Consider the following 27,738-nt stretch of genomic DNA (forward strand, 5'->3'; position numbering starts at 1 on the left):
TGTCATTGTGTGTGGCAGGGTTTTTGGGGGGCAGGGACTATCCAGCAGACTGTCTGCCACTTGTTTATGCGACTCTGTGCAACTGCAATTGACATATGGCTTCTTTTCATTTCGGTCTCCGAGTTGTAAATTTTAAATGAAATATTTTATTAGAACTGTCCTACAAATGCCCCTGTCGCCGTCCCTACCTTTGCCCCTGCCACCAGGACTACTTGCACTTGTCTGTATTCCCACAGCAGGTGATGGGACTCCGATTATTGACTTTGTCACCTGTCCCACCCTTCCTCCAATCTCCCTATCCCTTCCATCATCCTGTTTCTTAAGCTGACATCAAGAAGATTAATTGTGTGGAAGGTTACACGGAGATCTGTGGCAGGTGTGGGCGCGGGTGCGTGGGGCGTGTACCGTCCGGCTGCCTTTGACATTTATGAGACGCATAAATCTCTTGGCCCCAACCATAAAACACAGAAACACACAGCATTTAAATGCACCATAATTCGACTTCTACTTGCCACTGGCGGCTCTCCCCACTTGCCACTCGCCGCTAATTGATTGGACAATCCCCAGCCACTTAAAGGTTCTTCGTCTGCGCCTTGCCTGCCCCTAAGTAGTCGTAGTGGAAGCGGCCCGAGATTAGTCGGGGATTAGAATTAAAGAGTCAACAGGCCCCCGGAGCCGTGTCTGTGGCTGTGGCTCCACGCCGGGGTCTGGGGTGGGTTCTTGGAGCTGCTTCAATTAATATTTAAATTCCCCGCACTCGACTCGACTCGCCCCAAAAGTTAATAATCAAATTATTTTTTATGCAGCTCCGAAAGTACAGCGTCATTTACAAGTTGAGATTGAAAAACGTGGCATAGTAGCTGTGGCATGGGATGTGGCAAGCACTCGGATGGCGACGCACCCAAAAGAAGGCGCAGGAATCGAGGGAGGAATGCAGAGGCGGGAGCAGCTGCCAGCAGCAGAAAAATAAAACCAGAGATGGGACTCTGTCTGATAAAGCATTGTTGTAGAGCAACTTTTGGGGCAGATTGGAGAGGCATTGCGTGGGGTAGGGGCAGGAGCAGGGGCAAGAGCAGGGGCTGATAAGCGGCAACTTTTTTCCATCCATTACATATTCATTAAATTGGAACAGAGAGCGAAAGAGACGGAGAGGCGAAACCTTAGATTCTCTTTGGAATCTTCCCTTAAGTTGCAGAAATCTAAGCCTAATGCTCTACTCTCTTCAGCGTGAGGGTATAATGCGTGTGGGGAACGCGGCGGCAATTCTCCTAATTGGTAATGGGGCGGTCCTCGTCCCCTTCTAGAATTTGGGGCCTTACACCTCCGGTTCTGGCCCTGTCAACGCGTGTTGGCCACGTTGGCAATGTCTGAAGCGGGGGCCGCGCTTTTGTATTTGCGTGACAAATAATTGAAACAAGCTCAAAACTCGTTTCCGAGGCGGGCAATGACGCAATTCGGACTCTTGGCCGAGTGCTCTGAGGTCTGCTTGCCATCTGCCATATGTGATATGCGAAATCATTGCACAAATATTCTCTGGAAAGTTCCCCATCAACACCACACCACACTGATGTCATTGTGTGGAGTGGGGAGGCCCGCACCTACCGATTGGCCTGCAATTCATTCGAGGCATAAATCGAATCGGTCTCCTGTTAATTGCCAATATTTTCTAATTAAATGACATTAAAGGCCTGCTATACCAAGGTTTTGTGTGATAGAAAAGCGTACAAAAAACCATAATCAAATGAAGCGAGCGAAAACCGCGAATGTGGCAGTATGCGGGACCATCATTTCGCTCATATAAATCATGTGCCACGTTGTCTGTTGTCACAGATGCAATCGCGGCGATATTTATCGGAGCGTGGGAGGGAAGTGCTAGTGCCTGCCGCTCTTTAAAATGAATGAAAAAGCCGTGTTATCACAAATTATGGCCAACAAATGCGTAAATATTATGAAACTAATAAAAGCAAACTGCAAAAAGTCAGTTTAATGGCCAATTGTGGGCCATGGGTCATTGATATGCAAACAGCAGAAAAACAGCAGCCAGTACTAGGCACACGATACCACGATCCAGTCCCCGAGTCCTGGGCAGGATATACGGAATCGAAATATATTAAATAAATAGCAGCAAATAATTGTCAACTGGCGAAGTGATTTAAATGCCTATTGACGAAATCAGTGCCGCTAATTTGTTTAACCGGGGGCGGAGGATAGAACTGAAAAATTGAAAAACTGATTCTCATATTGCAATATTTATTTATGCCGCGCATATCCGTGTGTCGTGTGTCGTGCGTCGTGCGTCTGTGTGCGTGGCAGCCGGAAACTGCACACAAAATGGCCGCAATTAAACAATCAGCACAACAATTACTATTGTTGAGTAGGAAGTCGATATATCGCTGACAATGTTGTTAGTTGGCATTAATTTATTGAGCCCCGAACCACGGCCCGTAACCCGTAACCCGTGGCCCGTGGCACGGCAATTAACTTTTCAATAAACCGCATGACAATTGCGCGAAGTGTTCTGAGTGTCTGTCGTTGGGCTGTCGCTGAATGGCGGATACGGATACCATGCAATGGATGCTGGATTTATGGGCCAAGTTTTGCGGCTGCGAGTCGGTGCAAAATCTTTGCAAACATTCATTCATCTTTATCGCGCTCGGGCTCATTCCATCAACTAAATGTTTGCACTGCTCCCAGGAGCCGTCGGAAGGAAGAGGGTTCTCTGCCTCTGCCCCCACCTCTATATGATTGATATGTTAATGCAGCACGTATACGCCGCGTGGGCGCCGTCATCTTCAACGCCCTGGTATTCCTCTGCTGAATGCTGCTGCTCCCCTTATGCTTCTCTTCTGGTCTCCCGTAGAGATTTGCATATAGACATAATATGCAAATATCTACCGCAATCCAGCGATGTGTGTTGGCCCAGTGGAGTGTAGTAAGGGCGGGGTCTGGCTCTGTGGCAGTGGCTGTGGCTGGGGAAGAAAAGTATCTGGCAAGTTGTGAATATGCTGCAGATGTTGACAAAATGTGTGTAAGCATAAATTTATGCAAGTGCAGGATGGCGCCAGGCCATCAGCCATCCGCCACACCATTCACGAGTCGGATAAACATTTTCCGCACATTCCATGCCACCGCCACAGCCTGGTGGTGCCCGATTATCATTTTCTGACAACTCCTTTGAATTGGCTTATTAGACGCGTCGCTGACATGAAGGGACTCCTTTAACGAGCTGAACTGCAGGTGGGCGCCCCCCAAGTCCGTTTCTGTCTCTGTCGCTGTCTCTGCCACTGACACATCCCCCAACTGCAGTGTGACATGGCCTGCCGCTCACAATGTTGCACGTTTGTTGCCAGGTGAATCAGTCATATTCCCGTCCTCGTCCCCTTCCAGAGTTGTTCGCTTTTGTTTGTACGATTTGCAGTGATTTGTTGGCTCGCCTAAGTCCATGGGCTTGTTTTTTCCGGCCCAGGTCTTTGGGTCACTCTCTGCCACAGCCTTCCTGCCTTCCTTCCACCCCTACAAATCCTACATACTATACTGTACAAATAAAAGCCGCCACACAAAGGCCAGATTCAGAAACAGAGACAGAGAAAGACTGAGGCAACAACAGAGGCAGAGGCGTGGGTTCTGCTTTCATGTATCAGGCTGTGTCCTGGTCCATGCCATATGTCCTTTATATCAGCTTTTTTTGCCTGCTGGCTTGTCCTTTTTTAGCCATTTCTCCTAAGCTGATTTGGGGCTGTTGCTGTATTTCCTTTTTTTATGTCGGTACAAATGGGCGTATGAGCGATATTCTTGTTTTTGTGTGCGCCTTTTGTTGGCAACAATTGATTGATTGATTGATTGATTGATTGATTGATTGAGCGTTTTGATAAGTGATGTCTGTCTGTCTGTCAGTCGACTGCCTTTTATGAACTGCCCGTCCAAGGAACAGCGGACTCTCTCTTTAAGAAATCTGTCCAGGATTAACTGCAGCGCTGACCCAATTGGGAGATCTTTTCGCCGAACAGAAGTCCAGACAGCAGGACCCTCGACACTGAGCACTCGAAGCCAGTCGGAGCACTCGAGCTTGGAACTGAACTCGGAAGAGTGCCGCCGAGACAAAGAGTGCAGACTCCAGTCGCACTCGAAACGGATTTCCTTGTTATGCAACCGGCCCAATAACAATGTGCCATGTGGCAAGCAGAAAGGGGACACAGGGAGCGAAGCCCGAAGCACGATGCATGAGAGTTTATTCTTGGCACAAACTTCAATGCAAAGTTGCAGCTGCATGCATGGGGAGCGGAGGAGCATCGCCTCGCAATTAGCACGCATCAATAGGCACGCTCCTCCACTCCGCTCGAGAGGATGCTGCACGCAAAGGATGCACGCGGCACAAAGGGAATAAAATGGCTAAGGCGAATGCTAATCAAGTGCCGAACAAAAGTCATCTACCTCTGGGAGTAAGCCCCTTCCATCTGCATTCTCCACTCTCGCCCAACCTGCCCCTTCCATGGGCCCTCCCGTGGAGTCCACACATGCCAAGTGCCATAGATCATAGTCAGCTCCAGCCGAGAGCCACAAAAACTTAACTGTGCGCCAAGGCGGAGCTGTAAGAGCTGTGAGAACTGCGAGAGCTGTATGTGGCAGCAACCGCAGGTGGCAAATGTTGGTCGGGGATGTTGTTGTTCCGGCCCAGAATTTTCGCCAAAATTAATGTGAATGTTGAACTTGTTTAATTGTCGACAAGCATGCGACAACAGGGCGGTGGATTACTCTTCACCCTCCGCCTAGTGTATGCAAAAATTCGCCTGCTGCTAAGATTAAAGTTTCCTCGTTCAAAGCGAAGAAAATTGCAAGTTTTATTTATACCATTTCATGCTCCAAAAGCGTGCAAATTAAAGCGTGCCACCACAGAGAGAGAGAGAGAGAAAGAGAGAAAGAGAGAAAGAGAGAGAAAGAGATATAGAGAGGAGAATGAGACCACAATAATGGCTGGCGACGTGGCTTAAAGGGTTTCGGACTGGAGTTAGGTTTAATTTACAATCAATTACGGTGAATCCTCCTCGCATTGTTAACCTGTCCGACACATTTAAATGCAATTTAATGCAATTTATGGTCATGGCGGGAGCTTCAGCCACTGCCTGCCCCCTGCATGGTTTATTGTTATGCAAAAGCATATGCATGCCACACTGCCATAGCGAATGCTTCTGCTGCTGCTGCCCCAACGACTGCTTCTGCTGCTGTTGCCACAGAGAACAACGAGTCTTATTAAAAGCGGAAACAATGCGCACTTCCGCTTCAATTGTGCGTGTATTCGTTTGGGTGTGTGTGTCCGCACTGGCTGTACATGTACTGGGCTTTCAGGCTCTGCCTTTCGCTGGGTGCAGGCACGCAATGCGAGGCACTGGCTTATTATTCATGCTGCCGCCGCTGCTCCTGTTGTTGCGGCTGATAAAACTTAACAATTTATGGAGGGGTAGAGTGGGGCAGCAGCAGCAAGGGGCGTGCCCCATTGAAAACACTTGAATGCACTCAAATAACGAGGCCCATAAATAAGCAAAAGTTCAATTAAGCGGGTCACTCGAGAGAGTCCAGAGTCCCAGAGCCCGTCCCACGTTGCGTATACGTAGTGTACGCAGCCCAATGAAGCAACGCAGCCACAAAGCAACGAAGGGTTAACGTCCCAAGAAGTTGCTGGCCCAGCAGGAAACTTAATATTCTTCCAAGAAATTCTGCCACTTACCTCATCTGGAATTTGCCAGAGCCAACAGTAGGAGCCAGGAGCAGGAGCGACGAGCAGGAGCCAGGAGCAGGAGCGACGAGCAGCAGCCAGGAGCAGGAGCGACGAGCAGCAGCCGGAGAAACATCTGAAGAAGAGAAGAAGAAACAAAAGAAATATTAGCAAAAGTTCTCGCTATGCCTGCCTTCAGCTGAAATCAACATAAAATTCACATTTGTCACAAGCGAACCCTCAACTTTTAAGGAAGCCATCCAGCCAGAGCAGAGCCAGAGCTAAGCAACAAAACCGCTCAGATATATCAATCCGCAGTCACATGGGTGTGGAAGCGGGGCTACGCCATGCCACGCCACGCCCACTTGTAAGACACAGCCAAATGGGTGTAACTTTATCAGAGCTCCCACCAGACCCCGACCCCACTCGCATGCCACTCGTATACCCCCGTACACTCCCCCACCAATCACAGACGCGTTCTCAGCATTTTGTGTTGTGATTTATTTTAAATTGCGTTTAGTTTTTGTCTTTTCCTCTCCTTTTATCTCAGGCTCTTGTGGAGTGGAGAGGGGGTCAAAGGACAGGGGTTAAGCGGGCGGCGGTCAGAAGTGACTGCTGGATGTCTCTCTAAACTTATTTGGTCGTTTTTAATGCCATTTTAAAGACAACCAACTGACAGCTATGATTCTGAACGAAACGAAGGCACACCAAACTGAAAACCATGGAAGCGGAAGGTCTACCTAAAACTTGCCACACACACACACACACACACAGAGCAGAGGCAGAGATAGACAGAGGCAGGGACACAGGCAGGACAGTGACTGTGGGTCACAAAATATGCTGTCATCACGATTATCCTTAACGTCGTATGGCTGCCAATGCCAGTTGTTTCCTTTTCCGTTATAGCCATGCCTGGTCACACACACACACACACACACATATGCACAGATGCTCATACTCTTGTGATTCTATTGCGGATGTGTAAGAATTTGTAAAACGAGCCACAGAGGAGGAGAGGCAGAGTCCAGGGCCAGGGCCAGGGCCAGGACAGGACAGGACCAGTTAGGAAAAACGCATGGAATACTCTTCGATAAAAGCCAAAAAAGCAGAAGGCACAAGGCAACTAAAGGCAACGAAACGCAACCCAATCATCTCTTCGGAAAGTGCGTTAGCTACCGTTGGGCCCCACACACACACACACAGAGACCTATGTGGCAGCTCCCTGAGTGGCCTCGGAAAAAGGGTTTCGATTGCGTCCTTCGTTTGCCTCACTAGTCAGGGGTGTGAGGGGCGCCACAGGAGATGGCGATAGAGGACTCTTTGTTGTCTGCTAATTTCGTTTCTGGCATTTTTTTTTCCCTCCTGCAGATGTCTCGAACTTTTCCCCCGTTCTCATGTTCTCCCCCCCACCGCTTCTATTCTTTCCTTTTTATTTGCTTTTCTTTTCTTTTCTCGTGGAATGCATAATTTTTTTTTCTTCGTTTTCTTCGTCGACTGCAAATTGAAATTTAAAATTTATGCAAATTTTCGTGCTGTCAGCCCCGAAAGGGTTTTCCAGTCGGAAAGTGCTTACAGCCGCAAACACACACACACTCACCCAATGTTTGGCTGGGGTCGGGAGGGGAGGGGGAAGGCAGTGGTGAAGTCGGCAAGGAATTACATTTGATTCCGTTTTTTGATGGTGTTGGTAATTGTGCCACAAAGAGAGCGAAAAGCAGCGGAAAACTCTGCCAAATTAATCGAAATTAAGTCTCGACATTTTTGATGGCATACTTTGGGGCGACGCTCCGCTAACTGCCACGCCCCGTGGGCTGGACTGGGCAAGGGTGTGCCGCTGGGGGACTCGTATCTAAAATCTCCTGGCATGCCAAGTGCCATTCCAGTTCGCTTAATCACTGTCCAGCACGCAGTCCCGGCCTCCCATCCTCATATCCAACATTCAAAGTCCAACATCACACATGAGCAGGGGATCGCCATCGCCGCGTGCAATTAATTAAAAACAAACAAATTTGAAAATGCACGACTGGCACAGTGAGGAGAGGAGCGGAGAAAAGAGTCGATGCTGGAGAGGATGGGGATGAGGATGGAGGTGGGGTAGCCAAACTGTCAATGAACAATGCCAGAAGCCTGCGGCGATGACCAGCTATGACCAGCACGAGGCCCAGTGCCAGTACCAGTCCCAGTTCCCAGTGCCAATGGACGCTAGACTGCAGTGCAGAGTGGAGTCGGACGCGGAGCCTGGCAGGCGACAAAGTTGCTGCCCTAAGCGTTTTTTAATGCACAGCGCAGATTTTTTGCAGCTGCCAGAAGGAGCACTCGGACTCTCTGCTGCCTCTGTCCCTGCCTCTCCCTTGGGCCCCTTAGTAATTTCGTTTTATTATTCTGCAGTTTTCTGCTGGCATCTCGCCTCGTCCTGCCCCACTTTGTAAATATTAAATTATGAGAAGAGAGCGCAAAAAAATCGACCAACTTCAGAAATTTCCCAAATGGAAACAGGAACACGGACACGGACACCGACACGGACGGAGACACGAACACGGGTGCAAAAACAGATAACAGTTACGCTTACGGCCGTAATAACTGCAGTCTGCCATCTGCAGTCGCCGGTTATGGGACCAGGTGGGTCCTTGGCCGCTCTCCTGCCCGCTCCTGCACTCTCCTGCCTCGGTGCCCCAAGCAAGTGGAACTGCAGCGAGCCCTGTTTTACCTGTAATGCAAGGAAGCTTTCAGCTGAAGATATTATGAGTCTAGGGTAACCGTCGGTCGTTTCTTTAGCCCTTTTGTTTGTTTTCTGACTTCACGCCCGCTTAGGCACTGAAAATCCCCAGCACAATGCTGCGTATGCGTAGTGTTGATGCCACTCGCTGCCTCTGCTTCAGCCTCTACAAAAATTGCACCACGCCTTCCCCTTGCAGCCTGCGCCATATGCAGCAGATGGCACTGGAAAGGGCCTGGGATGGGGGTACAGAAAATACAGATTCGTAGGGAGAATTCGTACATGGATATGCCAATGATGGTCATCGTGCTAACTGCTTCAAGTGTAGGGACAGTGGCAGAGAGAGAGAGAGAGAGAGAGACAGGGGCAGCAGCAGGCACTTCAGTGAAAAATTGAAATTGAAAAAACGACAAAAGTTTGCGGCCGCATCCGGAGCAGAGTAGAGTCCTCATCCGAGTCGTCCCCATCCGAGTCGCCATCATCCTCATCCGTGTCCGTGTCTGTGTCCGTGTCCGTGTGCCTGCTGCTGTCGTTTGTCGCATGCAATAAGTGCTAGTTGAGTGGCGGCACTTGAAACCAGAGCCACACATTCAATTGGCCATCTCTGTGCCCCAACCCATTGCCCTTTCTGCCATATCCTGGCCGCGATCCTGGCCCGGTCCGGCTGCATGTGTTTTCTAGCGGCGCTTCGGATTTCACTTTTGGCCCTGGGTGTCGTTGCTGGCGACCTGACGCCGCCATTTCCGCCATCCAGCACGGAAGTGGCAGCAGCTACCCCTCCCTCTGCTCATCATGGGGATTTGGTGCCGCGGCCGTTGCATACAAAATGTGTTGCATACATTTGCGGGCAGCAGGAAGCAGAGCGGACGAGAGGCACCGCCAGAAGAAGGCAGAAGGAGGCAGAAAAAAGCAAACCACACGCCAAAAAAACGCCAGCAATCAAAATGGAAATAAAACCCGAGCGGCCAGGGGATAGTCAGACCGAATGTCGAGCAAAAGTTTCAAGTAATAATGGCCGTGCAGGAGAGCGCATAAAGCAGGGAACTACGGGAGCGGGTACCAGGAGCCACAGCAGACAGGACATCAGCCGCTTAGAAGCTTTTTCTTTCGTTGGTTCTTTCATTCGTTGTTGCAGGTTTTGTTCCTGCTCAAAGCCGCCGCTTTATATGCATATACATGGGACAGAACACCCCAACCACGTGTGCCCCGTGTCCCGTCCCCGTATACTCTCTCTGTGTGTCCTGTAACGAGCCTGCTGACAAGGACAGAGCAGCAGTAGAAGGTGTAGGTAGGGGCAGGAGCGGGAGCAGCAGCAGTAGCAGTAGAAACAAGAACTGGTAATGTCCTTCAGCAGTGGCAGCCATTTGCCAGTTTGCGGTTTCCGTTTCGCGTCCTTTCGTAGTGCAATTTTAGTTTTAGTTGAGTTTTTAGTGGCGTCCACAACTCGACCATTTAAGCACATTTGTCGTCTCATTGTCCTGCCCCACAATACCCCTCCGCCACCGCCTTGTGTCGCTGACCACCGCTGACAGTGTGCTAATTAGAAGTCCTTGTTGCTTGTGGCCACAACAAAACAGACGTCGTCCGTAGACCCAGTCCAGTCATTGCCACAGCCCACAGCCCCCGGACCCGACCAGACCGGAGCAGACCAGGACATAAAACCAAGGCAGGGAAAACAATGAAAACTACTTTCAGGCCAAAGTCAGACGAGGCGAAAGGCGGGCAGGTCTGGGTCTGCGGGCAGAAACCTTCGTTTTTGGCTATAAAATGCATGGATGTCGTGGCTACTTGAATGTCCTGGCACGTTCTGCGTGCACTGCAAATTTTTATTGTGATTCTTTCTCCATCTTCCAGTTGCTCCTTCTCCTTGCGCGCTCCGGCTGTCCTTTCGATATGTGACTTTAATTTCGACCCAAAAAGGGTGCCTGGGAGGGCCCAGGCAAGAATCCCCCCCATAAGCCACACGAGAGAAATCGTTGGCCAAAAAATATAAATAATTGCTTTGCTCGCTCAACTGTGAGCGGGGGAGGCGGGATGTGCGGGTGGGCAGCAGGATTGTGGCTGGCATTGTCTTCCAGTGCAACGCACATTAGTTTCCGTCTCACCCAATCCCATCCTGCCTCCTGTACTGGTCCTCCCCCTTCATCCCCTCCATCCATGGCTACTGCCTTCAGGCCTGGGGACCACCACATGACTTCATTTCTCCTCCGCCCAAAAGAACATTTATAAAATAAAATTTGTTTATTATGAAAATGCAGCGATGCGAGGATAAGCAAGTGCCAGGGCGAGCCGCAACAGAGTTGGCCACTTGACTGGCCAAGAGGAGAGTGATCTCCCCGTGCCCTGCTCGTGGCCCAGCCCGTGCCATCTCCTCCTTGTTAATTGCTGCGGTTCCCGTCTCCATCTCCATCTCCATATTATGGAAAACCCACTCCTCCTCCTCCGATGGTTGCGTTTGCCAACAGAAATAAATGAATATTTTTGCGCCAGCTTAGACATGAGTGCAGAATAAATTGCTTGGCATCTTCCGAGCTGAATTATGTTGCATTTGTATCTCTGCATCTGCATCTGCATTACATCTCCATCTCCATCTGCATCTACATTTGTATATGCGAAATGTGTGTCTTGCAGTCAAGGAATGGCAGGGAATGCGCTGGCGGCACTTGGCTCAGACTCTGGACTCTGTCTGAGTAATTGCCCGAGCATAAATAAGCAACCCCCCTCCGCCTCCTCCTTTGATAACTCAATGAAGTTTTATGCGCTTTGTTTGCTCCGCGTTCGAGCGGAAACGGAAATGCGAGCTTAGCAGCGGCTTCCAGGGTGGATGGATAGATGGATGGATGGATAGCGGATGGGTAGTCGCAGTGGGAGGCATAGCTCCATGCCATGACATAAGAATTTAATGGCTCCATAAAGAAGCAAAGAATTAAAGCAGCAACCAGGCCAAAAGGTGGGCTGACACTCCAGGAGAAAAATCACGCAGAAAAATCGATTGTCGAGCATTTCCTTAATGCCTTGCACGGCTCTTGATCAATCGGTGCTTCTGCTGCTGTGCATAATTTATGCTGGCCATAACTCAGAGCTGAGGCGCGACGGGGATTGGTTAAAAATGTCTTCCCAGTGAACCCATAATTCCTGCAGCCCGAATGCCATAAATCATGGAGTTTTCATCTTGGCTTCGGAAACTCTGGCTGGGAAAAGGACGAAATGCAATGCGATCCAGCCACACCATATGACGTTAACGCGTGACACATGCAAAGGGGCTGTGCCACACATCTCCCTATTGCTGCTGCTGCTGCCAGTGCCACTCTGCCTTTGCCACGCTGTTAATTTCATTCATTATTTATGGTTTACCTCAAAAACGCATCTGCTCCGGAGGGCGAAGGCGACAGCTGGCAGTTGTAGCATGCACCACAGTTACACTTTTAATTAACAAACGCACGAAAATGCTGTTTTACATGAGACAGCGGCACACAGATGGTGGGAGAAAGGATGCTTGGGGCATGTGTCATAAGGAGAGAGAGGTTTAAATGCCATATTCATGTGTGCATTCATGCAGCAGAGTGTGGGTCTAAACGGGGGAGGGACAAGAGGAAGAAGCACGACTTTGGTGTTAGCCTCTCATTATGTATTCGCCGCGTGGGCAGACTTGCAACACGAAGCCTACTGCGCGTCGAGTGCATTGTTGTGTGCTCCTGTCTTTCGTGCCCCAAATCCCCATGCCCTCTCCCACTCCCACCCACTTTCCCCCCTTCCGCTGTGCAATTAAGAGCTCGCATTAATCAACAGGCAGCCATTGCGAAAATGCAAAAAGACACAGAAGAGAAGATGGTCCTTTCCTTGCCGCAACCTCTGCAGGGCCTCCGCTCTGATCGGAAAACTACTCTAGTTTTTGGCATCTCCTCTGTCCCTCTACCACCTCCCTTCCACCCTTATCGACTCTTTCTCTTGCGACTCTCGCGGGGGAATGCTTTAATTTATTTAGACCAAATACAACGCAAGCGAAAAATGGCAAACGACAGAAATTTATCTCTTGCACGCCTTGTCGCATAAATTATGTCGAAGAAGAACTCCGCAGTTCCCCAATTCCATGCCCCCCCTCCACCTCCCGCCCACCCCCAGCAACCCTCCAGCACTCTGCTGTCTGCTGAAATTAATGAAAGCAGCGCAGCGCAGGCGAAAAGATGCCGAAGCAGCGTAAAACATGAGACAAAAGACAGTTAAAATGAACTAAAATCAAATGAAATGTGGCCTCATGGCGGATGGAGGATGTTGGGATAGTGGGGTAAAGAGCGCCTAATGACAACCACAATGGAGCATAGGGTGAGAGAGAGAGAGAGAGTTGGAGAGAGAGGAGAACAGGAAACGGAAATGAAAGCAGCGCTGCCGCGTTGCCCCATAAAGCGAATGAGAAACGACAAGGACAACGCCAAAGATGCGAATCGGTGGAAAGCAGATGAGGTACAGGAGTGGCGGGGGACACGGGGAATGCAACAAATCACAAGTGCAGCAGCGGTAGCAGCAAATGTTGCATGGCAAATGCGATTGTCAAGCAATGACCTCATTAAGGAGGCGTGGCAAGGAGGCAGACAGGAGACAGGAGGAGACTGGAGACAGGAAGTGGATGTTCATCCTGCCTCTCCCCCTATTAATAGCTGCCAACCGCAAACAATTACAGCAAGGCAGGGAGAAGAAGGATGGAGATAGCCAACACCTCAGCTTCAGTCTGAAGAGGGGAGGGGGGACTGTTGCCCCTGGCAGAGCTGTCAGCATGCATACAACGTCATATACGTCAACTGAATGCGGGTGCGGGTGCGGGTGCTTCCCGGGGAGCAGCCTCTAATAATGGCGATATAATCAGTGCTAACAAAAAGCGACAAGATTTTCCAGCAGCCTCCACCAGAGGGGGTGGCAGCAGCGGCAAACAGAAGCTTGGTGGGGGGAGCAAGAGGAGACAGCATGCCACACAAAGGTGACAAAATGTGACAGGGCAAAAAGGGGACAATGACATGGCCACGGAACATGGCTTCCGCCCCAGGATCCTCCTTCGCTCTCCTCCCCAAAAAACGCATCGCCTACCGCTTCCCCATCCCCGTTGGACCCACAGGCACCTGTCAACCGCACTCAGAACTGTAAACTGTCATATCCTTAAAGCTGGCTTAGCCCCCACCAAGAAAACCAAAGAACAAATTACGTCGCATTTAAGTTTCATAATATGCTTAAACGCAAAAACTTTTCCAGACTTTTGCCAGCAGAAGGGGAGCACAGATGGAGGGAGCGGATCTAATACCTATTTTCTTTGGAGTATTGTCAGGAACTAAACCCCAAAAAAACACCTGCAAGCTTACAGAACGCCACCTGACAGACCATGACAACACTCTCCGAGGCGAAGCGGAGCGGAGTCCAAGTTGGAGCCAGAGTCTCTGTCTGTCTCTGTGCCTGTGTGTTGGGGCAAGACAATGGGCTGCGACAAGTGCAGGAGTCTATAAAAACGGATGAGCTGCGCGAAGGGTGCAAGAGGGAGGATCTGGAGAGCAGGTTTTGGGGCAGACAAAAACTAAAAACTTGCAAATGCACAACAGAGCGAGCAGCAGGAGCAGGACTAGAGCGGGAGTGGAGCTAACCGCATGCTCGACATGGAATAGAAAGAATAAACCAAAGAACTTGCAACTACAACAACTTTCTATGTGTTGCCATAGCTCACAGATAGACAGACAGACAGACAGACAGACGGACGGACGGACTAGCTCTGGGAAGGCTTCCCCTCTGTGGGACATGGACACATCCCATTGTCTGTTGTCGACGGCTGCCCCCAGTCTGCCCCTTTTCTGGATTCTTGCAACAGCAACAGACAATCCACCGAACAAACATACAATTGTGTGGGTGTCGGTGCCGCTGTTTCGCTGTGGTTGTTGCTCCTTTTGGCTGGTTGCACCACATACACATAAGCATGGGGAGGGGCAGGAGGTAGAAGGAGTGCACGGCTATGACAGCTATTTGCAGTACATTTTGGATGCAGTCTTATTTACACATTATTGACGTGAAACATTTTTTCCGAATTTAATGTTTAAGCAGCTGACAGCACACAGCCCCTCCCCCTCTCTACGTTTCCTATGCCATTGAGCACCCCGCTCAAAGGCTAAATAAAGTAAAGTTCATTAATTGACTTTCCATTTGCTGTTAATGTTAATTTGTTTTCTGCCCGCGCTTCCCTTGGGGGCGCAATGTGGAAGGCAGCTTGAACTTTGAACTGGCGAAAAAAGTTCAGGCACGCTCGCTCATCCCCGTACTTCCCCACCCTCATCTAAAAAACATGTCACCTGCGGCGCAATGAAACGAATCTTCTAAGAAATCCCTCTTTGAAAGGCTCCTCGACAAAAAGAGAAGTAGAGAAAAATCTCGGAAAAATTTCCAGCTCTTCTTTTAGGTGCAGTTTTCATAAATCATTGAAAAGGACATGTAAGCGAAGGTCCTCAGTGTTACTGCATTTGTGTGTGTGTGTGTGTGTGTGTGTGATAACAAACATGACCACATGCAGGGCATAGTCCTGATTCGGGTCCTTCTTCTCCTCGTGGGTCACTGGGAAATTATGACAACCTGGTGCTGGACCTGAACTGGAAATGGACTAGAATACAGTGGAGTGGAGTGGCATGGCATGGCATGGAGTGGCGTTGCATGGAGTGGAGTGGAATGCCAGGGGCTGGCATGGCATTGTATGTGTCCTTGTTTGCCTCTTCTTCTCGTTTGCTGGGGAATTCATGTGCTCTTGGCAGGCAGCCCAGCAGATTCGGGCCGATGCAACAACAATGGCAGCAGTGGAGGCAGGACCTGAGGCAGAAGCCTACGCCAATTGGCAGAAAACAAAACACGGCAGGGGCCGGCAGCCGGAGGAAAGAGGCTGCTACTCATTGCCAAAAATGCTTTCCACCTTTCTGCATCGGAGGGGTAGGCGTGGCACACTTTTTGCCTCCTGGCCAAGGACTACGACTACTCCTCCTTCCTAACCGTCCTCTGCTCTCCAATTCCTGCCCCCATTTTTGGCAATCAGCTTCTTCTTGCTGCCGCTCCTTCTTACTCGTTCCTTTCATGTTTGCCAAACGGAACTTTGGCTTAAAAAGGATTCCTCTCCCTGTTTCTGCCACTTTTTGTTGCCACAATGAGCCTTTTTGTATGTATGTGTGTAAGTTTGTCTGTGTTAAACATACAAACAAAATCAAAAAAGTTCGAGACAAACGGCCCAAGCGATGGAAACAAATTTTATAAATCTGCATGAGAACTAGAAGGCGCCTCGCCTCCAAGAGGACTCAGAATCGCCCGCCCCTCCCCATCCTGTCAATCCTTTGAAAAGTATTTGCAATATTAATTTTCCAAGCAGCAGCAGGCTTCATAAATTTTATGACTCGGCCTTTTGTCAGTTAACAAAATGTGGCACATGAAAAATTCATTTGGCCACGTTCGAAAGTAGGCAACACAAAATATTTTCACGGCACGAAAAGTGTCGAGTAATGGAGGACCCCCCTTCCCACTATATCAGGCTGAATTTCCATGCCCGCCACACACACACACACAGACACACACAGAAGGGTGCTCCAACTAGAGTGTGCACTGCAGGAGAAAGAGAAAAAGGGACAGCAAAAGAGAGAAATAAACAGAGCCGGGTTAGAGACTAACAAAATAAAATGGCGCATAAAATTTTAATGCATATCAAATGATTTAATTTGACGCCACATAAAACTGGACACATCCCGGAAAAGTGCCCGGGAAAACTGTTTGAACAGCCAGGCGACCAGGACGCGGACGAGGCTTGGTTTTCCATGCGTGTGTGGTTTTCCAATGGAAAAACAGCGAAAAATGAAACGAAAGCAATGCCGGCAAAGTCCCGTAATTACTTTGATGAAAAATGGCAGTTTCAGTGATTAAGGAAACTGGCCGCAAGAGGGTGGGGGTAGGGGAAGAGCGCCATGTGCGAGTGTGTGGCATGTGGCACCATTCACTTGATTACACATACGCCATGTTGTACGAATAGCGCGAGCAGGAAATTAAGCCTGGTCTAACCGGAAGTAGCCCAAGCCAAGGCCCACATGTTTCTGTGTGTGTGTAAGTAAATAGGTAAGTATATAAGAATGTTATGTGTGTGTGTGTGTGTGTGTGTGCATACATGAGCCTAATGATGTCAGCAGCAGCAGCAGAAGATTGCGACTTCAACACGCAGTTGCCGCATTAGTTGTAATTGCCGCGGCACGTTCTTCACTGAGGCAGCGCCCACCCTCCGAACTCCCTTCCTGCCACTCCATCTTATATCCGTCGGCTTAAGGATCCGCCATAACTCAACAGGAGCCGTGTCCTCTGTGGGTTTTTAAGTAAATATCGACAAAATATGCCCGGCCACACTCGTTCACTCTCTCACTGCAGCCTGCAGTCCGCACCAGACTCACCGCAGCCCACTCGACACTCTTACTCTAACTGAATAACCCGCGAGACCAGAGATCCGCGACGACATGAAAAATCTTGCACGAAAAACATCTTGCCATAAAGAATGCGCCAGAAAAATTGCAATGGCGATAGGAGCAGCAGCAATGGCAGCAGCAGATTCACAAGAACTGCAACAGCAAAAATGACAATAAATTGCTGGAAAAATGAGCAATGAGTAATTCATATGCTGAGACAGAAGCTGAAGGCAGTCAGGGGAATAGATGGGGAAGCAGCAGCAGCGGCAGCAGAGCAAGCAATTCAACGGGCCATCAATCTTGACTGGCTTCTGCTCCTTCTCCGGCTCCTGCTCCTCTTATGCTTCTCCTGTTCCTTGACTCTTGTTGGCGCCGCAGAGTCTACATCAATTTGGCAGGACCAGCAGCAGCCACCAGAAGAGCGGACTCTGCGGACAGACACGGAACGGACATGACGCGCTTTTATGTGGCTGCTGGGAATTGAAGAACCAGCAGCAGGACAGAGAGGGAGAAGGGGCACGAGAGAGAAGGGAGCTGTACGTGAGAGCTGAGCGTTTGTAATATGCTTGTAAAATGCAATAAATTTTGTTAGCTCTCGGACAAAGTCAGGGCCCAATAGCGGCAGAGAAGTGTGGCAGCGTGACAGCGTGGCACTGGCAGCAACAGCAGCAACATTGACGATGGCAAGCCATAAAACGCGTTTTTGATTTGCCCCAAAATTTATGTGAGCACATTAAATGCGAGGCAGCCAAAGACGGCGCAGCTGGCTGTGGGAGCAGCAGGAGCGTGGGCAGAGGATGAAAGGATCCGCTGCCAAGCAACAGATTGTTGAGCGCCATAATCTCTGCGTGTTATCAGCCCCTGACGCCGAGTGGCAACAACAGCTACGAGCGACAGGTGTTGTCGTTATGAGCCATAATCTGCTTGACAGCCCGCTGCATATTAAAAGCCACGCCGACCCCCCACCGAAACGACACAGAGCGACACTTGACAACGATGACGGAGTGGATAGCGTTGCCATATTGTTGCAAACACACACCTTGCAGATGGCTCCAGGTTACCCTGTGGTGCCACTGATTTGCATTCGCTCTCCGCTTTCTTCCACTATCCACTTCCACTCTCTCTCTCTCTCTCCCTCCTCACTATATTGTGAGCTGTGTATCGCGAAATCTTTATTTGTTTATAGCTAGTTTTATGTATAGCCCGAATTCGCAAAACGGAAAACATGTGGCTCTATCGTCCCATCCCGTACTCTGCGGCACATCTGCGTACGCTGTCCGCTGTCTGCTGTCCGATGCGTTGACGTAATATGCATGGAAATAGCCGGCAATTATTCAGGCTAAACATTTGCAACTCTTTGTTTATGGCCAGAGCATGTTGGGCTCCCACTCCCGGCGGACGTACCCGGGCTGCGAGGGGATCAGAGGGGGAGCTTGAGACTATTGGGATTGAGTGGGCAAGGCATGCAAGTGGACAATTTGGATTCAACGACTGTCGAGGGGACAAAAGCAGAGCTGAGCTCAGAATGTTAATGGTGGAATCATCTGATGTCCTTGCTCGAATCCGAGTCCATTTCATCCGACGAGCATCCTTGATGTCAATTTAGTTCTTGCAATCAAATTCTGTGGAAACATCGACACAAATTGCACTGCAAAGCAAAGCAATTGCCATGGATCGCAGCGGAATGGAATGGAATTGTATATTTATTCAGTTCGCCAAAACTTGAACCAAAAATCATGCAAATTGTTATATATTTCAATATTTTATTAGCCCAGGGAAACGGAAGCCAAATCCAAGCTTGGGCAGGGCCATAAATTGCAGCAGTTGTTCCGATTGGACCGTGGACCGAGGAAGGAGGAAGGACTTGCTGGCCATAAATATCGCAGCCATTACACAAAATAAAACTGCACAAAGCTACAGAGGGCATCACAGAAAGAGCGGGAGAGAGAGAGAAAGAGAGAGACGGACTCGCAGAGATAGAGAAACATGAATGGCACAATAAATAAATCGGGAAGCGGCGTTTTAAAACAAATAGAAAGAAAAATATTTACAAATAAAACAACAGGAAAACAAAACAATTCCAAATGCACAGCAGCGGAGAGGTAGACGAGTGGGTGTGCCAGAGGGGAGCAGGCACGGCCAAAGAGCGAAATGAAATTTGCATTTTTTGCGCTTAAAGTCTCGTATCAGCAAAACTACGAAGCGAATAAAATACAGCAACAGCGTCGCGAGATGTGCAAAGTCAAAGTCAGCAGAATGAGACTCAAAATCAGAATCTATATAGCAAAAGCTATTGTACACGGGTATGTTATCGGTTATTGAACAAGTATCCCTCCGGCGGGGGGAAGCGGATGCTGATGAAGATGCTTTTTATGTGCATATTCCGTTGTTGTTAGGCTACAAATTCACCGGTCCCGGTACCAGGTCCCCAGGTCTTCTTATAAATAAATGTCTCATCTTTATGTATTGTATTTCTGTTCACTGGAATCGGATGATGCTGATGTTGAAGGTACGGCGCATGTTGATTTGTCTGTTGTTCTCTTTTTTCGCCAGAGTTTCTCCTTCTGCGTCACATGCTTTACCTTTTTTATTCGCTTTTAATGAGAAGATACCCACCCGAGTACCCAAAAAGTGAAGGAAACACAGCGTATAAGCAATGCCAGACACTGACCCACCCTACTCTCTTTACAGAGTCCTCCTCTGTCCTTCATCAGAAATCATTTGATGTCCTATTCGGACTCTAAAACTTTGCCAAATCGAAACATTTTCAATACATTTGATTAAACCGGCTCCTGGCCGGATCCTCTCTCTGCTACTACATCCTGCCTCTGCCCCTGCCCATGCCCCTCTACAGACACTCCTCATCGTTGATGATGGCCCTGCCATAAAACGTTTATCTCTCACACTTTTATCTCTTTCTCTTTCGCCCCTCCCTATCCGAACTCTTATCGCAGTATCAATAAATTAATTTGAAAACTTTGTCGCTGCCATTTGATTCTGGCTCTCCCTTTATATCTTTTTATACCGTTACTTCTCCCCTCCTTCTTTCGTTACGTCTTCTCTTTTCCTTTTAATTTTTTTGTGTGCAAATTTTCGTCTGTTTCAAATTCGTTTCATCGTCCGGGTATATTGTATCTATAAGTTAGCATCGCTATCGTTTCCGTTCCGTTCAGTTCAGTCGGTGGCTCAATGTAATTTGGTTTTCACTTCCACTGCCCCTCACCCTCCTGCCGCTTATGCCACACATCTTCTGTCTCCTTCATCCATTCCGTTACTCGTTTTTTGGCCAGCTCAAACAAGTACTGGAACATCAGCGGCTACAACTAGGACAACTCAGAGTTTCAGTGCGATGGCAGTTTGCTCGACAGACAGTTAACATGCTCCGCCATTGCCCCAACGTGTGTGTTTGCGAGTGTTTTTTGGCTATTGAATTGGTTTCATGCTCATGCATTTTATATGAAATTGTCTGCATGTCTGTCTGACTTTTTGCCCATCGTGTCACGCCCACTACCCTACCGAAAATAGTCCCCACTCCACCCACACCACCGACTCCACTCGACTCTTCTCTTCCTTCCTGCCCTTTGCAGAATCGTTGCACCATTTAGAGCCCAAAAATTTACATCACTTAATTCGTTGCCCGAGAAAATGTTTTTCGCCTGCAATTAGTGGACAACATTTGTTAGCCAAACACTTTGGCAAGAGAGTGTGAGCAGAAGAGGGTGGTTGCGAGCGCGGGGGAGTGGTGGAGGGAGGTTGCTAGGGAGGAAGAGAGGAGGAGGAAGAAATAGGCAATGCAGGTGGCAGCTCCAACTAGACCTCTTATCTTTATTACAAAAAAAAAGAAACGAAAAATGCCAAAAAGAGCTGGCAAGTAGGAAAATGTGGGCACGGAACACCAGAAAAAAAAGAAAAACTGAAACCGAAATAAGAAAGAATGAAAGAGGAGAGCTGGAGGGGCGGAATAGTAGAAAAAATGGCGAAATGTAGATGAGAATATTTTTTCCTCTCGTGCGAGTGTTTGCTCGACTTTTATTTGAAGTAAAATTTTAATCCATGGTTTTTTAATGCGGGCGATAAACTTTTACGGCAATTGTCGACGGCATTAGCCAAGGGAAAGGGGGCCATCAGGAGGGGTCGGGTGGCATTTTCCTTTTGTTATTTGGCAGCCACCTCGCTGATCGGGCGGCTTTTAGTTCCGTTAGCTCTGGCAACTCTGTTCAGGTGCTCATACACCTTTCCCCACACACACGCACACACACACACACTCACACTTCCTCCCCCACACGGACCGACCGACAGGCGTACAGACAGACAGGCAGAAAGGCCGTTTCATTATGTTCCCTCGTTGTCGCTTTTGATGTTTAATGCTTTAATTAAATGTTTCATTAGCACGCTCCTGGGGGGCGTGTCCCCACCCAAACACACAGCCCCTTACTATAACTAGCGGGACATGCAATGTAATGGCAATGGGATGGCATAGTGGAAGGAATTCGGGGTAAAGTGTAACCCTCAAGATTGAATGATATCTGAGAAGGTGGTGCTTGGCAATTTGAAAGTTTTCTTTGTGCACTTCTAATGATAGATGTTGCCGATTGTGGGAATTACAGTTAAATGAGTTGTCAAACTCTGTTACCAATCTCTTACAGTAATAAATCAGATTTATAACATTTATTCAACCATATAACACTTAAATATTGTTGAACCGTACTTAGTTTGATATATGTATAATCAATCTATAATTTCTCTTGTCTAATTTTGGACAAAATATCAACACATACATACATGGTATAAATGAACCGTGAGAAATTAATGATTACACCCCCAATTACCGTCTGAATCGCTATATGATGTGATTACAGCTATATTGGAAATGGCTTACCGGATTCTCTTTCAGAGTGTGAGTTTCTTTTTCATTTGTTTCCGAAACGAGCCCCAGAGATCATTCAGAAATTCGACTTCTGCTGTTTCTGTGAACTTCAGTTGCGGCTTTTTTAAGCTCTCGATTCTGTTGTTGTTTATTCGGGGCCGTAAAAAATCCATTTTGGCCTGGCCAACACGCCAAACCAGTCAGTCGGTCCACTCGGGACGGAGTGTAGTGGAGTGGAGTCTAGCGTTTGTTATAAATTTATGACTTCACGGTACCTCTTAGCTCTTAGCTCTCTCTCTCTCTGTGTTACTCTGTCTCTGTCTCACTCTGTTGCTGCTTGTGCTGCCCGATGGGAGGACAGGAGCAACCTTAGCCAAGGCTGAGATTCGAAAGATGACAAAGATGGCTGCTCGTGCCTGTGCCGTGGTCCAGAGTGTGTGCCACATCCGGTTAGCCGTGGCTGCCACTGCTTCTCTCAGTTGTGTATTGTGTGTGTGTGTGCATATGGGGAAATACAAATTCCAGACGGTGCCAGGCGACGGCAGTGTAGCGCCGGCAGCGGCGTCTGAGTCTCAGTCTGGGGCTCGCATTCTGATAACTGTAGTCTGCAGTCAGCCTCTGCCGCTGATGTCTGCCGCTGCTATCTCTGCGTGTGTGTGTGAGGTGAGATGTCTGGCCAGCCGATTCGCACTTTGTAATTGTAACTGTTCAACTGCATGCATGTGTGAGTGTGTCTGAACTGCGATAGCAGAGCTTTTATTTCTGATTGAGTGAATGAGCGAATGACGCATTGTCTGGCTGGGCTGTGTGTTGTTGTTTTATTTTCGACTCGATTTAATGTTCACTTTTCGCACTTTTCTTTTGCACTGTTACTGTTTTTTCTTTCGTTTTGTGTTGTCTTTGTTTAACATTTGCACTGACTGGCGGCTGGCTGTGCGTCTGTTGTCTGCTTTGGGTGTGAGCGTGTATAGTAGAGAGTGGAGAGTGGTGAAGAGACGGCAGTGGCAGTGGCTGTCCAGGCTGGAGACGGAGCGTAGATACCAAAAGAGCCAACCGGCACAGACAAGACTGAATAAACGAATGAATGGAGTTGGCAGCGCTAAATAGCCGCAGCGTAAGATACGACGACGACGACTGCAGTCCGACGACACGACGGCGAAGCAGCGTTTTCGTTTTCGCTCTCTCTCTCGGTCTCTCTCTCTCGCTCTCTTTGTATCCCACTCTCTGCCGCTACTGCTCAGGCGTGTGTAGGTCGTCTAGAGGCCGTTGTGGCGCTCTTCCTTTTTTGGGGCCGGCTCTCTTCGCTGGCTGGGCACATTCTTTGGCCCGCTGCTTGGCTAAAAACTGCAAATCAAAGTCGAGGTCGTTGTACGAATGAAAGAATGTCGGCATGTGATTGTTGTTGTTGCTGCTACTGCTGCTAGCGACTCTGCCGGCGCAGCAGTTGCTGCTGCCGCAGCTGCTGCCGGTTGTGCTGCCTCTGCCGCCGTCGCTGCTGCTGAGTGATGTTTAATGCTTGGGCCCGATCTGCCTACCGCCACCCAACTCCCACTTTGCACTCCCCTTCCCTCTCTGGTTCTGCTGCTGCTGCATTATGCTGCCATGTATCTGTCGCTTCATGTACAGTTGTGTTAGTGTGTGTGTGTTCCTCTCTCTTTCTCTCTCTTTCTGTGGCATGCCTTAACTTGGCTTTCTTTTGAATAATGTTGCTTCATGCTTTCGCAGTCTTGGTCTTCATCTGTCGTCCTCTCTCCATCGACCCCCGCTCACTCTCTGACTCCCTCTCTGTCATCGTCTGCCTAGGCAAAAATGCTGTTACTTTTTATGTGCAACCCCTTGCCCCACCGGTCTCTTCGTGTTCATGGCTAAGAAGGAATTCAGTTAGCCCGCTCGCTTTGCCCATTTTACTTATTTTTACCAGGGTTTTTTCCCCATCTTTTTCCCCTTTTTTTAATACATTTTCGGCAGCTTTTCGGGGGTCTCTCCGCTTTCGCGCGTTTGTAATAAAAACTCGTTATAAGTAGAAATTCTTTCTACTCTCCTCTCGTACCCGCCGCCCCCCGTCCTAATGCCAGCTTTACCTGGTCGCTCTCCGTCCGCCCCTTCTACAGTTAGCACTCATCTATTTCCATTCTTTAAGCACTCTTTGCGGCCACTTTTCTTTATTATGATTTCTCTGTCTTTCTCTGCTCCCCTCTGCCTCAGCCACTGCTCAGTTCGGCCTGGCCTGTTCTAGCCATAACAAATGTGAGAACCGCCTGTGGCCAAAAGGCCAAAAGACCGAAAAAATAGACCGCTGAAGCAGCGGCTCACAGCTTTAGAAGTTGGTTAACGCCCCCAATCCGATGCTATCTCTGCTCTCACCCCTAACCATTAGACCTTACCCTCTCCCCTTCCACTCTTTCTCGCACTCTCTCCCTCTCTTTGGGGGGTCCAGAACAAACTTAATTATAGCCCCGTTTGCAGGCTAATTTGCTTATCAGCGCGGAGAGCGCCAGAGAGGGACGGGATGGATGCACCAAGTGCCCGCCAAATGAAATTGTCACCTTCGAGCAGCTGATAAGAGCGGCACGGTTCCCCTTCGCTGATAAGATACCCCTATTAGGGGTCCGCTACCCGGTTCCAGCGCACCTCACGCCGCACACGTGTGGAACTGAATCGAGGCGAAATTAGTTTCTTCTAGCCCGCCTAGCAAACTGCAAATTCATCTCGGCCACGGACTATTTAACATCATTTATCGTGAGCCGTACACAAAGCGCTTCGCTCGCGGAAGCGAGTGGTGAGTGGGGGGATGCTGGGACGCATGATTAGGCAGAAAGCTATTGGCAAGGCTATTGACCATCGTCGAGCCAGTGAAAAGAGCGAAACGGAATTTGCATTGGGCCAAAAATATATTGCTATTGGTTGGGAGGAACTGAAAGGAATCTGCTGATGAATCGGTTCGCTTGGATGGATGGATTATAACTCGTTTGTGGCATACAGAAAATTGCTTTGGTAATGCTTTGTGGATAGGATTGGGAAACGGAGGGAATCAATCCCTTGTAACTCTGCAAACACTAATCGGATACCCTTCCATTCTCACCAAAGGCCCCCCCACTAAGGCACTCCACTTCCATCTCTCTCACATTCCATCAGCACTTTTATCACTTAATTATACCAAATGTTGCATCTGTATCTGCTCACTCACCTGTCATTCCATGGCTCGGGGAATTTTCAACACTTGTACGTAATATTTAATTTTTCATTCGCTCTCTCTCTGTCTATCTCTCCCTGTCTCTTTCTGAGTTCTTACTCTCTGTCTCTGTCTCTCTCTCTGTGTCTGTTCACGGCTCTGTCCGTTGCACTGTGTGTGTGTTTGCTGGTTGAGTGTCTCGTTGATGTTTATTGGAGGCGACGCGACGTGAAATGTAAATGGATTACTGCGAATTGATTATGGCCGCGTCGAGTTGAGTGGAGTCGAGTTACGCGATTACCATATGAGAACTACACACACACACACACACAAACACACAGAGTTATACATATATATAAATACAGATAGAGATCGCAGTACTGTTGGTGGCAGGGTCTGTGGTGGATGCAGCTGCTGTGTGGCATCGCAATCCGCTGACTGACTGATCACTTAATCGACTTTCGTTTGGCTTTTGCTCACTGGGGGCACAGAGTCGGAGTCGTGTTGGTTTTTGTCTTGAAAACAGTGCGGATGCGCAACATGATATGCACCCAGATGGGGCACAGCTTGGGTCGACTGTCTTGCCCCATCGTCGGAGCTCGACTGCCGGGCCTCTTCTCGAGGATGCATTGGGAAACTGTGGGAACTCTTTGGCAAATCTCTGTATGAGAACGCTGTGTGTGGAACTCTGGACAGTGGACAGTGGCTCGCCGCCGCTGGGCAACCTCTACTGGCGGATGTGGTGTTTCAACTGAATGCCAGCTTCGCGGGGACTTGCCCAACGAGAACTGCTGTGTGCAGTGCCGCAGTCTCTGCCGAAACTCCGCCGCAGTCAGCGCGGGCACTGGCAGTGACGAAGGTGAAGGTGGGGGCCCCCCAAAACAATGTGCGAGAGAGAGAGAGAGCGCGCTGCTGCTGCTGCTGATGTTTCTGCTGGCGTCGGTGCACTGCTGCAGTGACGCGAAGCGGGGGCTTCGGGGCCCGACTGCGCCAGACAACGAGTGCATTGGCATAGTAAACTCTTGCACGAGGCGCCAACGTCGCACTGCCTCTCTCTTTCTCTCTCTCTCTCTGTCTCTCTTTTTCTCTGTCTGTCTGTTTCTCTGTATCTGACTGTGGCGTGGCCGGCCCGATGCCGTTAGATGCGCACTTGACGTCTGGCGTCGCAACAAGTCAGCGGCAGCGGAGCAGCGAAGCGAGCAGAGCGCCCATCGGCTGTCTGTCTCGTTTGGGGACTTTGGGGCTCGGTCCGCTTCGGCTTGGCTCTGTCGGGTCTGGTTCGGCTCGCATCGTTTCGCACAAAGGAATTTCATCGGCGTCCTTTGAGGGTCGCTCGGGAAACTTCTTTTTGGAAGTCAGCTCCATCGGAAAAGTGTAAATCAGACTGAAATGGGATAGGACATGGATTAGTCACAGATTAGGGGACAGGATAAGCCACTCAAAACTGAGAGACTGTTGTCGGAGAGATCAGAGAATACTGCAAAACTGACGTAGTGCAGATGGATGATGCAGTGCCGTTCTGGGCACTGCCACCCCCTGAAGTCGACCTTTTGTAAGCCAGCCGAGTATAGATTACAATATAAAACTTGGTAGCGGACGCGGCACGGTGGCAGAGGGAGAAAACGGAGTCCGGGCAGAGACGCCAGCAGCGGAAGCACACGGAAAGCTTCAATTTAGCCGGTATTTTGCAGTGCATCCGCTCGGCAATCGGTGGCTGTTCAGCTCGGCTTTTGTTTGAGCCTCTGCCGCTGCCGCTGCACGCTATTGCTGTTGCTATCGCTGCCTCCGCTGCTCAGCCTCACAGGGTTGATTGAGAGCCGGCCAAGGAAAGAGAGCGAAGCGGAAGAGCGCAGGACTTAAGAGAGAGTGCTAACCGCTCTTCCACCGCGGCTTGGGGCAGGTCAGTCCGCAGGGAGAGAGAGCGCCAGCTGGCGGACATTGGGAGCTCTGAATGCGGCGCTCAGAACTTGAGGCAGACAGCCCCGACCTGGACCACGGCCCGTTATTAGATTCATCTTGTTTAGCGCTTAAGCAGCTGGAGTATGCCCTGGACGGGGCCTGGGTCTGGGCCCGTAGTCTGGTTCGGGGGGAATCCCCAACTGACCTCTCGCCCGCTTGCCGGGTTGCCTGCTTTATGGCCGCATTCTCGACCTCTGCTTCGCTTCTTTCGGCCACTTTGCTCATCATTATGCCACGAGGATTTTAATGCTCGGCATCTGCATCTTTTCATTAAAATGATTATTAGCACATCTTCAGCCGGAGACGGAGTGCACTGGGAGCTGGGCGTTCCTCTGGCTCGGCACTTGCCGGGATATTGTGGCATTCAAAACATCTAATTAGACAGCTTCTCAAGCTGAAGCCTGATTAGGCCGAGAGTCCTCTAATCCAATCCAATCCAATCCAATCCCACCCTATTTGCATTGCCCTGCCCGTTGGCCTTTAATTTCATTCAAGTCCTGGCCACACGCGAGACGACAGCAATTAAATTATCAAACAATTTCCCAACTGCAGAATTATTATTAAATTTTGCACCGCGCACAGATATACATACATACATATGTACATATGTATGTATGCTCGTACGTACATATATGTAAATGTCCAGATTTGGCCAGGAGTATCCCTGCTCCCACACCCCTTTGGGAGGACATTTTGCACACATGTCGCCTATTAACCGCGTACAATTTTCATATGCAAAATTGGCAAAATTCTCGATATGACCAGAAATATGCAACGAAATAAGAGCCACAGTGGGAACTGTCCCCAAGGGATTCCCGGGAAGAAGATGTGATATGGGGTAAGAGTACAACCGTAGACGCTTCTGCT

The 27,738-nt window shown here is 49.3% G+C and overlaps 1 protein-coding gene across 3 annotated transcripts in view; it reads right to left on the reverse strand.

Moving 5' to 3' along the window:
- The window catches only part of LOC111078209, a 45,641-nt gene extending 22,838 nt beyond the window's left edge, over positions 1-22,803 (reverse strand). For all 3 annotated transcript variants that reach the window (XR_002608232.2, XR_005967521.1, XR_005967522.1), the window contains exons 1-2: positions 21,753-22,803; positions 5,723-5,846 (exon numbers count right to left, since the gene is read on the reverse strand). The gene's annotated coding sequence lies outside the window, so the exon portion shown is untranslated. The remainder of the gene's footprint in view (positions 1-5,722; positions 5,847-21,752) is intronic.
- Positions 22,804-27,738: the final 4,935 nt, after the last annotated feature.

Source organism: Drosophila obscura, unplaced genomic scaffold, assembly GCF_018151105.1.
Source record: "Drosophila obscura isolate BZ-5 IFL unplaced genomic scaffold, ASM1815110v1 contig_151, whole genome shotgun sequence".
NCBI classification, from domain to species: domain Eukaryota; kingdom Metazoa; phylum Arthropoda; class Insecta; order Diptera; family Drosophilidae; genus Drosophila; species Drosophila obscura.